This window comes from Callospermophilus lateralis, unplaced genomic scaffold, assembly GCF_048772815.1.
Source record: "Callospermophilus lateralis isolate mCalLat2 unplaced genomic scaffold, mCalLat2.hap1 Scaffold_122, whole genome shotgun sequence".
NCBI classification, from domain to species: Eukaryota; Metazoa; Chordata; class Mammalia; order Rodentia; family Sciuridae; genus Callospermophilus; species Callospermophilus lateralis.
The window spans coordinates 3719547-3735667 of NW_027512409.1; the positions used below are offsets into that span (position 1 = coordinate 3719547).

At 48.7% G+C, this 16121-nt stretch overlaps 1 pseudogene; it reads right to left on the minus strand.

The window, feature by feature from the left end:
- The window catches only part of LOC143410755 (ruvB-like 1), a 41341-nt pseudogene that overhangs the window by 10587 nt on the left and 14633 nt on the right, over positions 1-16121 (minus strand).

The following is a 16121-nucleotide window of genomic DNA, read 5'->3' on the forward strand; positions in this document are numbered from 1 at the left end:
TTGTAGAGACCATTCAAGGCATTTGGCTATCAACACATCACTAGGTACCAACAAAGAATGACTCTGGCCTTGATACAGACAAACAAGTGAGCCCACTGGGAGTGGAACTGCCTCTGGATGCCTCAACTCCTGCATCCCAAGATCAGAGAGTTCCATCACCAAGGAAGTGAGGTGAGGTCACTTCCTTCAGGGAAGTGAATGAGGTCACTGCCTTGGCAACCACTTTGTCCTAACAGTTGTTTCCAAGCATCCCATGAGATGGAGGCTGCCCCACCTTCCTGTGACATTTTCACAAGACATAAAGGTCTATATACCCTAGCAGCCCGGGATCAGCAATCCACACAGGCCTGATTGTGTCCATCTTCCCTGCATTGAGAAGAGAGAGGCTGATTCAGCCTCATCCCTTCATCCTGACTGGGTTGTTGGCCATGGAAGATGACTTTAGACCTCACAGGTCCTACCTAGCTGCCTACATTTGCTCCAGGGATCATTTCTGCATCTACCTTTGAGCTTCTCAGCAGCTGGAGGATTCCCTACATACCTGTATGGCAAGATCAACTCAGGACCTACTGTTATGTGAAATTACATTGAGGGAACAGAGTATGGTTAAGGGTCATATCATGCTCGATTTGGGTTAGGGGTCATTCTGCTGGATGAATGCGGGTATTGGGCACCTGGGATATTTATACGAATGTAAGGTGAAATGTAAGTATGAAAATAGAAAACTAGGTAAGATCTGAAGCACACAAGTGTGTTGGGCCCTTGATTTGGATACATAGTTTTGAATTATGTTCTGCAGAGATGAATCCTCTAAATCCATAGACAATGGCAAGATTAGTGACCTCCCACCACGGGAGTGTCAACTGCTGGACAAGGGGGACCTCTCTTGTCAATCTAACTTTCACAAGCCACCTCAGCAATCTAGGCCACAGTGTCCCAGGACTTATCACACCTGGAAGCCCAGAAACAGCCTGAGCCTTGGGCAGCCTCCACCTTAGCCCAGGAGGCCACTGCCTCATCTCAGAATAGTCTTGGTGTTGCTGATCTTCCCAAGGTGGTTGAGTCCTCCTCACTGATGTTGATATCCTCATCTGGGCTTGGATCTTAATGATCCTTCAGAGGAGGAAAAAACATGATCCACAGGGACTGGGCCCCAGGCACAGTGGCGCTTGCTTGTAATGTCAGCTCAGGAGGCTGAGGCAGGAAGATTGCAAGGTGGAGGCCAGCCTCTGCAACATAGCAAGGCCATAAGCAACTCAATGAGATGCTGTCTAAATAAAATAGAAAAACGGCTGGGGAGTTGGCTCAGGACTTAAGTGACCCTGGGTTCAATCTTTGGTACCAAAAAAAAAAAAGTGATAGAGCCCAAATATCCCATTTATACAGTGAATTAAAATGACCCTGTGCAGCGTCTCATGTTGTTGGACTGGGGAGCATGGGGCTGGTTACACCCTCCAGGGGACCCAGGCCAGATGCATAGCCAGTGTCCTGCTCACTGACTAAAGAGTACCTGGTGTCCCCCTCTGTCTCTGCACCCTGGCCCCAAAGGCTCCAGCCTCCCTCTGCAGCCTGGGACCAAAAGGAGCCTTTATTATTTGAGAGGTGAATGTGATGGTCCAATAAATCAGAATGTGTCCCCAGGATCTGGCAGCCTGCATGGCATCAGCGGGGCTATGTCATCTGTAACTTTGACACCACTCACGGGTCCTGTGGGCACTGGGTTATAAGGGCTGAGTCAGGAAGTGGCCTCTTTTGTGGCCAAGATCACTGGGGCCCGATGCCTCATATGTAATGAAGATTTGTCACTCTAGCAGCTCCATAAACAAGGTCTCAAGGATCCCTGACTTCAATTAAAGCCATCAAAACACTCCAGGGGTGGAGGCACAGGGACCAAAGTCACCCAGTCTTCCCTGTAGCTTTCATGAGAGGTGCTGGAACAGCCGTGTCCAAGCCCACCCACCGGCTGTCCAGAGGGACAGAGCCAGGGATCCAGGGAGGTTGGGCATGCTGGGGCCTGCACACAGAAGACGCCATGTGAGACCAGCAGAGTGGGGTCCAGGTGACCAGGCCAGCAGGCACTCCAGAAAGCGACCCCCTGCCACAATCTGACTGGGCACAAATCACGAACCACTCGAGCAGGAACAAACTTTATTTCTGACTCTACCAGCACACTCCACACACGCTCCCTGGGAACTCTCCCGAATGACACCCACGCGGCTCCTCCAGGCATCCCTCCTTCAGCACTTCCCCAACCAATGCGAACTCTCCAGGAATCCCCATGAGAACTCCAAAGTAGCAGGCCTAGGCATACAGTAAGGATCTAATATACAATTTAATCAACCCAGCATCATCTTAATGGCTCGCCTCTCAACCAGTACTATTAGCAAAATGCCAGGGGCCATTCTGACTCAGCTGTAGCTCTCAGCATCTCCCCCTTATGTTTAATAAAACAACAAGCAATGTGGCTTAGGGACCATGCCTATTAGGTTGTCCAATACTACATATGGTCTTTAACCATCATCGAATGAGCTGACCTCAAGGTGTCAGCCTCCTGTCTTATGTTGGTACCACTGCAATTGGATATTACCCGTCACTGACTACCGGTCCAGCATAGAGCCATACTTGTAGATAGGCCTTTGCACCAGTGTGTGTGAAGGGGTGAGATTTTTTTGCCTCACCTCTCTTGGCCCCAAAATTTGGCCTTGGTGCCAGTGGGGGGTGAGGTTCTTTGCCTCACCTTTCTTGGCTCCCAAATTTTAGACCATCACTAGCAGAAATGAGGAGGATGCAAAATGCCATGACACCAAGCCAAATGACAGCTCTTTTTTTGAAAAATTGTACCACCGATGACACCATCTGCAAAGATTTTCCAGCACTACCACAATTCGCTGCACCAACAGATAGTTTACAATGCATAAAAGTGATACATAGTCCAGGCAAGTTCTTAAAGCAGTTCAAAGCAGAAAATAAACTAAGTACAGAATCTTTAAACATGTCAAAAGCTTGTACTACTGCATTAAGCTCTACCTTTTGAGCTGATTGTTTGGGTAATAAAAATGTAAAAGTTTGATCAGGGGTAACTACTGCTGCTGTACCACTATTTGACCAATCAGTGAATATATTTGGAGCATTCATGATAGGGGTTTTTCTTGTCATTTTTGGAAAAACTACAGGATGTGAAGACCAAAAAGACAATAAAGGATTAGATGGTAAGTGGTTATAAAATGAAACATTAGATTTACACATGATTATTGCCCAAGTATTTAACTATTAGCTAACTCATCAATTTGATCCATAGTATATGGAGTAATAATTTAATAGGAAGAAATTCCAAACACTCCCTTTGCTGCTTTTATTCCTTTGAGTATTAATTGTCCTACAGCCTCAGGATACCTAGTAAGAATAGTGTTAGGAGAATAAGATAAATGTATCCACAATAATGGACCTTCTTGCCAAAATACTCCTGTAGAAATATTTTTATTGGTATTACAATAAATAATAAAGGCAAACATATCAATTCTATCCAAATGCATATTTTCCATATATGTTTCAATAATTTTTAATGCCTTTCTTGCTTCAACCGTTAACATTCGGGGCAAATTTGGATCTGATGGACCTTTTAGGATATCAAATAAAGGTCCCAACTCTCCTGTTGGTATGCCTAGATAAGGCCTTATTCAATTTATATCTCCTATTAACTTTTGAAAGTCGTTAAGTGATTTGAGTTGATCTACTCGTACTTCAATTTTAGGTGGACGAACCATGGTTGAGGATAATAGAAATCCTAAATAATTAATTGGATAATTTAATTGTACTTTATCTATTGCTATCTCTAGATTATAATTTTTAATAAGTTTGTAAGTGTGGCATAACATTCTAGCAATGTGTTTTTAGCTTTGTGTGCTACTAATACATCATCCATATAGTGAAATATTTGTAGTTCAGGATTTTGATTTCTAAGTGGCTGGATTGCTTTGTTAACATAAATTTGACACATAGTTAGGCTGTTAGCCAAACCTTGAGGGAGTACTTTCCATTCATATCTCTGATCAGGAACTTCATGATTTAGTTCAGGGATAGTAAATGCAAAACATGCACTATCCTCAGGATGAATTGGAATTGAAAAAAAAAACAATCTTTAATATCTATAGCTAAAACATACCAGGTTTTTGGCAAAGCAGACAATTGAGGAATCCCTGATTGAGCAGGTCCCATAATAACCATCTCATTATTAATGGCTCTTACATCTTGCAATAATCTCCATTTACCAGATTTCCTTTTGATGACAAAAATGGGAGTATTATGGGGAGATAAGGAGGTTGTATATGTGCCTCTGCTAATTGTTGTTTGACCAGGTCATGGGCTTCTTGTATCTTTTCTTTAGTCAGGGGCCACTGAGGAACCCATACTGGTCTTTCTGATTTCCAAGTAATTTTGATTGTCTCAGTGGCCCCTTCTGAAAACCCAATCCATGTCTATTTATTCCTTGATCTATTTAAATTGGTGCTGTTATACCTTGTTATTGTTCTCCTAAACTTTTTTTTTTCTGAAACCTTGTCTACCCCTAATAGTGGGCGCATTAGGATTGATGTTATTTGTTAATGTCAAACTGATCTAGGACACCTCGTCCCCATAACTTTATAGGAAGATGATCCAATACATATGGCTGTATAATTCCTTCACATCCTTCAGGATCCTTCCAATCTAATACCATTGCAGTTCTATGGGGATTAGTCGCCACTCCTAGATCTTGAAGCGTTTGAGTGGCTTGTTGTAATGGCCAATGTTTTGGCCATTCTTGATGAGATATGATGCTAAGGTCAGCACCTGTGTCCAGTAGCCCATTAAATTCATGTCCTTTAATATTTAGTTTTAGCATTAGGCGAGAATCTAAATTTAAAGACAGCATAGCCCAAACTACACATGTGGAGCCTAATCCCCTGGAACCACTTTCTACAGTACTACTGGAAAATTTATCATGCAGGCTGGGTAGTATTAATAACTGTGCTATTCTATCTCCTGGTGAAATTACTGATATACCTCTTGGAGAACTAGCTGTAATTTTTATTTCACCTTCATTATCGGGATCAATTACCCCAGGACTTACCATAAGTTCTTTTAGTGTAGAAGAACTGCATCCCAATAATAAGCCTACTGTTCCTTGGGGAAGAGGTCCTTTTACTCCTGTGCGAATGATTTGAACTCCCATCTCTGGAGTTAGTACTGCTCTGACGGAGGCGCAAATGTCCAACCCTGCACTCCCTCTGGTTTGTCTGATGAGGGATTTAATGGATAATGTGTCCTGGGCACTACCCTGATGGTGTTGCTGGGTTCCTCTATGGTGTTTCTGGGTTCCTCCAGTGCCCCGTATATTTGTGGTTGTGGACCCCGGAGCATTGGGCCTCCCTGTCCATTTTTTGGCAATGGAGCCTGATGCTTATCTCCACAATATCATGGGTAAACACCTGGCCCTTTTCCATTTTTTGATAATGGAGTACCCTCTATGGTGGTTTGAGAATGGCATTCATTAGCCCAATGTCTCCCTCTATGTTATCGTGGGCAAATACCCGGTATTCTACTCCTTTGATACCTAGCTTCATTATAGCCACCTCCTATGGGGCAACTCCTTTTAAAATGTGCTGTTTGTTCACAATTGTAGCATGTTTTTGGGCCTGACATCTAAAGCCTGTTGTACTGCAGCTGCCAAGACTTGCCCTTTTTCATTAATGTCTCTACAAAATTTAATATATGTGTTTATATCTTCATGTTTCCATGATCTAATGACCTCTCTGCACCAATAATTTGCTTGCTTATAAGCCAGTTGTTTTATTAATGGCATTGCTTGTTCTGTATTCCCCAAAACTCTGGTAGCTGTTTGAATAAGCCTATCTACAAATTCAGCGTAAGGTTCATTAGCTCCTTGTATTATCTTAGATAATTCACCTGTAAATCTCCATGTCCTTGTAAAGTCTTCCATGACCTAACTGCATCTGCAGCAATTTGTGAGTATGTAGCAGGATCATATCTAATTTGTTGCTTCTGATCCTCATAAGGTCTTTTTCCTAACAACATATGTAGATTTCTCTGAGGATAACGGGCTGCTGCATATCGCCTAGCCGTCTCCATGCAAAACTCCTCATTGGCTACCTTCCTTAACAAATATTGCCCTCCATTCAGCACAGCTTTACGCATACTAGCCGAATCTGCTGGCATCAAGTTCAAGTTGGTAATGGATTAGACCATGCTTACAGTGAAGTGTGCTTGGGGACCATAGGTTGTTATAGCCTCCTTTAACTGCTTCACTGTTTTGAAATCTAAAGCATAGTGAATTCGCTGCCCTCCTGACTGCTCAAGTACAGGGCATGCTAATCTTTGAGGTCTTGTCTCAGGATCCCATCTATCAACTACAGGGGTTGAGGACCACTCAGTTGTCTCCAGAGATGGAGCTGTTGGTAGAATTACGACCTCTGGTGATAGAACGGAGTTAGTAGCAGCCTCCTGTTGTAGCTTCCCCTTGATAGCTGTTTCTCCTCTAAGCTTTCTTCCTTTAAATTTTCTTCCTCTGTCTGACTAGCTCAAGAGATCTTCTCTTTTGCTTGATCTAACATGATTTCTACCATAGTCTGAACCTCTAACAATTTACTTAACACTCTTTCAGTTTGTTTTTTGCTAATTTCTGATCTACTATAATAAAAAACAAAACTGAAACAGAATGAAACAAAAATGGAACAATAAAATCATTGTATCAATTTTCCTATTTTTTTGACATGTGCATTTGTGGTCTATTTCTATCTCTTCCTCAGGGGCAAACAACTTCAAACCTTAAGCCAACCTTATTTTCAAGTTTGCCTGAGAAAGTTCTAGGGATAGGCAGCTTGAAACAAAAACAAAACAAATCAAAACAAGAACACATGGTTTTTTGAAATGGTCACCCATTCTCTCGCCTTCCCTCAGGGGCGAGCAATTTCACTTACCTCCAAGCTTCAGGCATTTCCCGTATGGGCCACCAAATGCTGCAGTCTTGCTGGGCACAAATTACGAGCCACTAGAGCACGAACAAACTTTATTTCTGAACTCTACCAGCACACTCCACACATGCTCTCAGGGAACTCTCCTGAACACCAGCCACACGGCTCCTCCAGGAACTACCAACCAGAAATCCCTCCTCCAGCACTTTTCCAATCAATGCAAACTCTCCAGGAATTCCCACAAGAACTCCAAAGTAGGTGGTCTAAGCAGACAGTAAAGGTCTAATATACAATTGAATCATTCCAGCATCATCTTAATGGCTTGCCTCTCAACCAATACTATTGGCAAAATGCCAGGGGCCATTCTGACTCAGCTGTGGCTCTCAGCAATTCCCTATGCACACCACCACTGCTGCAAGGTGCCCCAGAAAAGCCCTTCAGCTGGGCTTAGAGAACAGGCCTATCATCCCAGCACTTGGGAGGCCGGGGCAGGAGGATCGTGAGTTCAAGTCAGCCTCAGCAAAAGTGACGCCCTGTGTAACTCTGTGAGACCCTGTCTCTGATTCAAAGGCAGAACAGGGCTGGAGACAGGCTCTGAGTCTAAGGCCCTGGTTCCATCCCTGGTTGTTGTCAGGTCCCTGATTTTTATTCTCTCCCTCAAACTTGGCCAAAGGGGGTTAAAGGTGAGAACAGGCAAGACCCAGGGGAACAGAGGCTCTGGGACACTGGACAATGTCCCCGTAACCAACCCACCATGCAGATGAGGGGACAGAGCCTCTGGGTAACAGGAGCTGCCCAGGGTGGTGAGGGGCCGAAAGTGAAGGCAGGAGGGGATGGCGGCAGGGGTGCACCTGCTTCATCTCCTGTGGGGGGAAAAGAGCATTGTGCAGAGGATCATCCCACAGTCCAGCAGGTGCAGGGGGATCTGGTGTGGAGAGGGGATGTCCTCAGTGCCCCTGTGAAGGCCAAGAGGAGTCCCATCACCTATGCTTGTCTGAGGCAAGACACTGGGAACTGGGAAGGGGCACTGACAACAACAGAGAGATAGGGGGTGACTGAAGGAAAGCAGAGCCAGGGACAGGTAATCAACTGACCCTCAGGTTGCCCCAGAGAACCCCTATTTTGTTAATTTTGTTTGGTGCTGGGAGGTTCCACCATGGACCCCCAGATGCAGCCCTTTTTAATTTTTGGTTAGAGACTGGATCTTGCTGGGTTGCTTAGGGCTTAGCTGAAGCTGGCCTCCAACTCATGATCCTTCTGCCTCAGCCTCCTCAGCCTTCTCAGCCTCCTCAGCCTCCTCAGCCTCCTCAGCCTCCTCAGCCTCTGGAATTATAGGTGTATGCCACTGCTTCTGGCTGGACAATGATATCTTAAATATGAGGCAAAAAACACAAAAGAAAAAGCAGATAAACTGCAATTCTTTGTTTTTTGTATGTGTATGTGATGCTGTATGTGGAACCCAGGGCCTTGGGCATGCTGAGCAAGTACTCTACCACTGAGCCACATACACCTCCAGCACATTCAAAGCTCATTTATGTCAAATACCCTGTTCAAACACTGAAAAGAGTACTCAAAGAAAAAAAAAACTCACAAATTACAAATGTGGAAAAGGTCTAGTATCCACAATATATAAAGAGATCTTACAATTCAATAATAAAAAGATAACATAATAAAAAAGGGCTAAGGATACAAACAGATATTTCTATAAAGATATACAAATAGTCAGTAAAACAAAAAAAATATAGTCTCGCTGGCCCTTGGCAAATGCAAATCAAGTGAAAGGCCACTGCACACCTACCAGGACATCTGTGTTGGACACTAACAGATGTCAAGTGGCAAGTAGAAAAACCAAGACCCTCAGACATTCCTGATAGGAGTGTGGCAATAAAGACATCCTACTGGCAGTTCCTTGGAAGGTCACAGTTTCTGTGTGACCCAGCAGCTCCACCCCTTCACACAGATCCAAAAGAAAGAAACTGAAGTCCCCACAGGTCTCCAGCAGCATCACTCCCACAGCCAAACCCTCCGAAGAGCTTGCACAGACCCATGAGCTGGTGAAGTCCCCATGCAGTGGGTGTTCCTCAGCCACGGGGGATTCGAGGGCCTGGAGGACAGGGGTGAAGCCTGTCAGTCACACCCCACACACAGCCACAGAAAGCTAAGGGACAGAAAGCAGCCTTCTGCTGCCTGAGGTCAGAGTGATGGACAGGACGCAGCAGCAGAGGGGCTGTGGACAGCTGACGGGGATGGGGGTGGCAGCATTCTAAAACCTAGTCTGGTGGCAGTTTTGCAGTTTTGTGGACACACTCAGCAATACTGGAGCTTTCCAGGGTGTAGGAGCTGCATCTCCAGAGGGCTGTAAAAGCCCCACCTGGGATCAGGCCACAGGCTCCCACTGGGACCAGGCCACACCACTGCCTATGGCCTGAAGCCTATGGCCTGTAGCTGGTCTGGCACAGGAGGTACTGGGCTCCCTCCTTAGCCCCACACAGAAGGAAATGAGAAGGCCAAGGCCACCATCCAGACTCACCACCTAAGACTTTTTAAAAAGACTGGATGCTACAGAGGCCCATGCCCATCATCTCAGCAGCTTGGGAGGCTGAGGCAGGAGGGTTGTAGCTGGACGCCAGCCTCACCAAAAGCAAGGTGGTAAATAAGCAGCTCAGCGAGACTCTGTCTCTAAATGCATTGGGTGGGGGTGGGCCTTGAAGTCAGGTGCATCTGGGGTGGACACTTGCTGGCTCTGGCCTGGGCAGGTCCCCAAGTCAGGACAGTCCATTAAGATGTTGCACTGCCCCCAAAGGCCCACATGGAATTCAGGAGAAGAAACTCTCAGCCAACACTGTCCCTACTCGCCCTGTGACTCATAAGCCCGGGGGTCAGACATGGGTCTGTGGGGCATTGAGCTGGAAGGTCCCCTTGGGAGCAGCCTGTGGGCAGCAGGTCAAGAGTTGCCCATAGTGTTCCCATGTCCCAGATACTCTTCAGCCCATGCCCAAACCCCATCTTGCCCAGAGCTCTGGCTCCTGGCCCAGTCCAGCCTTGGTCACAGCCCAGCCTGCCTCTGGGCTACATGCTCCCTGGACATCAGGTCACAGCCCCTGCTTCTGGGCTTGGGGGGCAGCAGTCACGTCCCTCAGTTCTGCTCCACCACATCCCTGGGACTAGGCACCAGAGTCTTGTTCTGGAGACCACGTGGCCCCATCCCCACAGGCAGGTTCTCAGGTCAGAGCCACTTTGCCATGGAACTTTCTCTGGGGCTCAGGGTGGACAGAGCAGCAACCTCTGAAGACACCTGCTGGCCAGGCCAGGGACCCAGGGGGTGCTGTGAGCAGGGCTCCCAGCAGGGGGTGCCATGTATCCATGTGGAGCCCTCAGCCAGCCAGGTGGGACTCAGTGAGGGGACCCAGCGAGGGGACCCAGTGAAGGGACCCAGTGAGAGAACTCCTACAGTGTCATGTGGTGGCTGTAGAGCCCCCGGCCCCCAATGCCAACCACAGTGCCCTGAGATCCCCCAGCAGCTGGCTGGGCTGACACCAACTGCCCCCAAGGCTGCGGGAGGCACTTTCACCCTAATCTTGTCCATTCACTGTCAGGGGACTTGGGGAGACCACACAATGCTGCCCATGAGCCTGGGTCACTCGCTCAAATCCCAAGGGCAAGGGAGCATCCAGTGGCAGGGACCCGTGGGTGGCCTTGTGCTATGATCCACTAGGTCCTGAGACGGGGCTTCTCCATCAAGAGTCACTGAATTTCCCACTGTCTGACACTCAGTAGCCAGTCTGGGCAAATGGGGGTTCACTTCTGGCTCTAGCCATCCTGAGACACTTAGACCACAGGGTTCTTTTCTAATTCCTACTCCAGCATGCATCCTCAGGGATTCACCCCCATGGCCCTCGGCTACTGTGGTGGAAGGGGCCCTCCTGCTACCTGTGCTGAGCAGGCCCAGGCCCAGCTCCTGTTAAACAAGGAAGACAGAAAACCCCGAGGGCGCCACCTGCCCACTGCAGCCACTGGGCCTGAGGGAAGGCGAGGAGGCCTCCAGCGCAGAGGCCCAGGAAGGAATGTCCCCAAGCTGTGGCACAGATAGCAGGGCCACTGTGCTAAAGATGTGTTGAAGCCATTCTGAACCCCTGTCCCCACGGCCTTGAGCAGCTATACTCAATGGCAGCCTGAAGCCAGACAGTTGCCAGAGGCCCCACTGTGTCTCCAGGAAGGTCTTACTCTCCTTACTGGTTTTGTTCCTGGAGAGACCTGCATTCTCAGTGTTTAGAGCAGTTCCACTCACAGTAGCCAAGCTACAGAACCAGCCTAGGTGCTCCTCAGCAAATGGACGGATAAAGAAACTGTGGTCCCTATACACAGTGGAATATTACTGAGCCATAAAGAAGAATGAAATGATGGCATTTGAAGGTCTATGGATGGAGTTGGAGAGGATCGTGCTCAGTAAGTAAGCCAATTCCAAAAACCAAAGGCTGAGTGTCCTCTCTGACATGCAGAGGCTGACTCACAATACGGGAGAAGAGAAAAGAGTTTCATTGAATGAGACAAAGGGAAGGGAGGGGAGGGACTGGGAGAGACAAAGGAATGAATGGACCTCACTTTCCTATGTTCACATAGAAACACAACCAGGGACACACAACAGCAGGGCCAGCCACAGGAATGAAAATCACACCCTGTTTAGGTGACATGGCAGGATGCATGCTGCTGTCATGGGGAGCTAAGAAGAACAAATTTAGAGACAAACCTGTGTTCCCACCTATGCCAAGGGACAAGGTTCAATGTCATTCAGTGTCCTCATTAAAGATTAATGGGCTCTGCTGGCCTCTGGGAGCCAGTGTGTGGGAGCTGATGCTCAAGTCACCAGAGGGGCCCCACCTCCTCATGCTTTTGCTCCCCACAGGATTGTGGAGCCTCAGAAGACTGCGGAGAACCTGCCCATCAGGGACAGGGCAGCTGCAGCCTTCAGTCGCCCAGGGGCAATATGCACTCCCTTCATCCCATCCAGACTTGTGATGTCATAGGTGGGGACAGACCCCGGGAGCAGGGACAGCTGGCAGCACCTACCTGATAACACAGTGGCCTCGGTCAGAGGCAAAAATTTTGATGGGGGTGATGGATGATTCCAGAGCTCAGTGCAAGGACGAGAAGCCTTCGATGTCCAGCATGTATACCTCGAACATGAATAGCATACTGGGGACAAGCTCTGACATGCCCTGGTCGATGTACTTGTTGATCTCGCCTTGGACAAGGTGGCAGCCAGTGGGGGAAATGTCATTTGCTCTCTTCTCCACACCTCAATTCTTTCCAGACCCAACCCTGCAGCCTGGTTCTCCTACTGCCTTTCTGACCCCAGGTTGAGTACTAGACCCATTCCAGGTTTGGTGTCATCATTTGAAAACAAGAATCATGCCAGGTGTGATGGCACATGCATATAACCCCAGCAACCTGGGAGGTTGAGGCAGGAGGATCGCAAATTGGAGGCCAGCCTCAGCAACTTAGTAAGGCCCTGAGCAACTCAGTTGAGACCCTGTCTCTGAATAAAATACAGAATAAGGCTGGGGACAGGGCTCTGGGGTCAAGAGCCCTTGAGTTGAATCCCTATACCCTCATCTAAAAAAAAGAAAACAGGCATCATTGCACCAAAATGCCACAAAAAGCCTTTTGTGGAGCTGTGTGGGGTGCAGTGTCCTGGAGCCACCCCATTGAGTCCTGAGCCTTATGCGGAGACACCCCACTTGGGAGCCCCAGGGAGATGCGTTTTCATATGCAGATTCTCCTCTGCTACACTCAGTCAAGGAGCCCTTTTTGGGGCCTTGCGTGACAATTCTCAGGTTAATGAACTTTCCATCAAGTGCATCAAGAATCCTCTCCACCAGGAAACCCGAGCAAGAAGGGTCAGAGAAGGCCCAGCCTCAGCCCCCCAGAACCACCAGCTCCTGCAGAATGGCAGACCTGCCTCAGGTCCCAGCCCTCACCTTCCAAACCAGCACCCCCTGTCATCAGAATGGAGCTGTTTCCAAAGAACTGGGATCTGAGGCCTGTCCTCTCCCAGAGCCATGATGCAGGGCTGTCAAAACTGAGTTCAGAGATGGATCTGCTCTTGACCACTCATGGAGGATGCTTAGGCTGCTGCAAGGCTTCAAGGCAACAGTGGATTCATGTTGAACTTACGTTTTCAGGGAATAAAGTGGTAATGGGCCTGAGAAGGATATAAAATTGGGGAAGAGTCGGGTGCAGTGGCACATGCCTGTCATCCCAGGAGCCGGGGAGGCTAAGGCAGGAGGATCATAATTTGGAGGCCAGCCTCAGCTACCTAGCAAGGGTCTAAGAAACTCAGCCAGGCCCTGTCTCTAAATAAAAAATAAAAATTCTGGGACGGGGCTCAGTGGTCGAGAACCCCTGAGTTCAATCACTGGCATCAAAAAAATTAAAAAATTAAAAAAAATAAGTCCACAAAGGAGCAAGGGAGACCCACTGCCTGGTGTCAAAGTCGGCACTTTTCTGGGACCTCAAAGGAAGCAGATGCTGACCTCAGTGGGACCAGAACACACAGTTTGGCCACAGCTTCTAAAGGGAGTTAAGACTCAGAGCCACGCAGTGGGGGAGCTCTTAGAGCTGGGAGCACATCAGAGGCAGGGCCTCAACTCGGCTCCAGGCTCAGGCTTCACCATGCATCTTCCCTGTGATCTCTGTCTTCTTTGGCTTCATCAACTGGCCCATCATGCACAGGATGTCTTATCTCCCCTGTAGGAGAGAGGACTTTCTAAGACAGCTACCAAAGCCCATCTTCCTGCCTCCTGCGGGTCCCTCATGTTACTAAACTTGGAAGCCTGAGGTGGAAAGGCCCAGCACAGCTCCCCTGGGAAGGATGAGGGGTTCCTGAACTCAGAGGGATCCCCTCGAGGTTTCCACTGACCTGCAAGAATCAAGCAGAGTCGTGCATGTTTGCACGTGTCTTAAAAATCCTGGCAATTTGGGAGGCTGAGTCAGAAGGACCGCAAGTTGGAGGCCAGCCTCAGAAACTTAGTGAGATCCTGAGCAACTCAGCAAGACCCTGTCTCTAAATAAAATATAAAAAGGGCTGCAGATGTGGCTCCATGGGTAAACACACTGGGGTTTAAGCTTCAATACAAAAAAAAAAAAAAAAACCTTCCGACCAGGTAGGAAGAAACTCCAATCCCAAGAGTCTCTAGCCTCTCCTGGGCAAAGTTCCATGGGACAAAAAACAAACAAACAAACAAACAAAAAACAGATTCCCAACAGAAAGCCCATTCCTGTGGGGAGGAGGAGACCCCCTTCAGGATGAAGAGCAAACCTGACTCTCTGTCCAGAAGGGGCCCAGTGTAGGGCCAGCTGGGAGCTGGAGGACTTGGGGCTTGAGCTCTGCAGAGGTCAGGGGCTCTGTGAGGCTGTTTGAAGCCCTGTGAAGGCTCCTGCTGGCAACCCCCAGCCCGAGGTGGAGAGCAGCCCCCAGCAGGCTGCCAAGCGACCAGGGGAAGACCAAGCCCAGAGATCAGCTGTGGCAGCATCTAGACATTGGGACAGGGGACGAAGCTCATGTCATGCTCATTGCTGAGCATCCCAGAGGACATCCAGGAGGACAGCACGGCCCTGACAACTGGTTCCCAGGGCCTTGGGAATGTTCTGGACCACAAGGCCTGTCCCTGGTGCCTGGTGTGGGCACGTCCAGGTCATGCAAAGTCCCATCCTAGATGACCTCCTTCTTCTTGTGCACAGCACCCTTGGGCAGGGCATGTCCTCCTCGGTCTCCACAGTGAACTCTGTGGCCAAGGAGTCGCACCTGCCTGCCTCTGCCAGCAGACCGGGGGCACCAGGACCACATAGAGCTCAGTGACAGAAAGGTCTCCGCTGCCCACCAAGGACCCCAATTGCTCCCTCCACCTGCGTCTCATGGCCTGGTGCCACACTGGGCTCCCAGACCCGCCTGGCCAACACCTGAAACTTTCTGGAAGATTCTTTCCTCTTTCTTTTCACTCCTGATAAAGGAGCATGAGGGGACTCACTGGAGCCTAAAGCCTGGGCTCTTTTAGGTGGTGATTTATGGGTGAAATGAGGCCTTAGGCTCATCCATAAACCAGGGAGGTGCAGCCACTGTGGGATGCAGCAGCAGATAGAGGAGGAGGCACATGATTTAGTCCCCAGGGTCAGGACTCAGGGAGGGACACCAGGGAGATAAAGGAAGATGAAAGATGCCACCTGGGGCAGCGGGAAGGGACAAAGGCTGTCTGGTCCTTGTCCCCCACAGGGTTTGAGTCTTGAACACTCTGCTTGCTGAAGTCACCAGGACAGGAAGACAGAGAAAAGCCAAGGTGACTTAGGTAAAGGGACAGCTGCTGAACTTCCCCCACCCAACTCCGCTGAGCAGTGTGACTCCCTGGTCACCCAGCTCTCCCTCTGGCAGACCCTCAGGCGTGGCACTGTCCCCTGGGAGCATACCTTCAGAGCCCACTGTTGGCCTCCATGTAGATGATGTCCCTGGCCTCAACTCGCTTCTTCTGCAGACTTTCAAAAATGCTGGGGTTCAGCTAAAATGAAACCAAACCAGACAAAAGGGGACTCAGACAACCATGATGCATATTCCAATACCTTCTGACCACGAGGGAAGGCACCTTTCTGTAAGAGAACTGAGGGGCCAGGCACAGGGTTGCACACCTGTCATCCCAGGGACTCGGGAGGCTGAGGTAGGAAGATCACCAAGTTGGAGGCCTGCCTCTCTCAAAACAATACAAAGCAAAATAAAAAGGGAAGTCTTCTGGCTCCCTGCTTAAACACTACGGATTCAGTTCACAGGACTAAACATAAAAGAGAGACAGACAGACAGATAGACAACTGAGGTAGTCAACCACCCCAGGAGTGGATGGGTATAAAGGTTTGTGGCAGGGCACAAGAGCCTGGACTGGGGGCTTAGCACATCAGGAAGTGAACCTGAGGGTTGTTGTGTCTGCCTTCAGGAGACAAGAGAACGTCACCATTACTCTTCCTTGCCTTGCCTTCTATGGTTGCAAAGTGGTAGGAGCATTGTCACAGGGACCCACCTGCCTTTAGAGGGGCCATGTGTCCATGGCCACGCCCCACAACACCCCCCAGGATTACCACTGCAGCTCCAGTCTTTGGGTTAGGGACACCAGA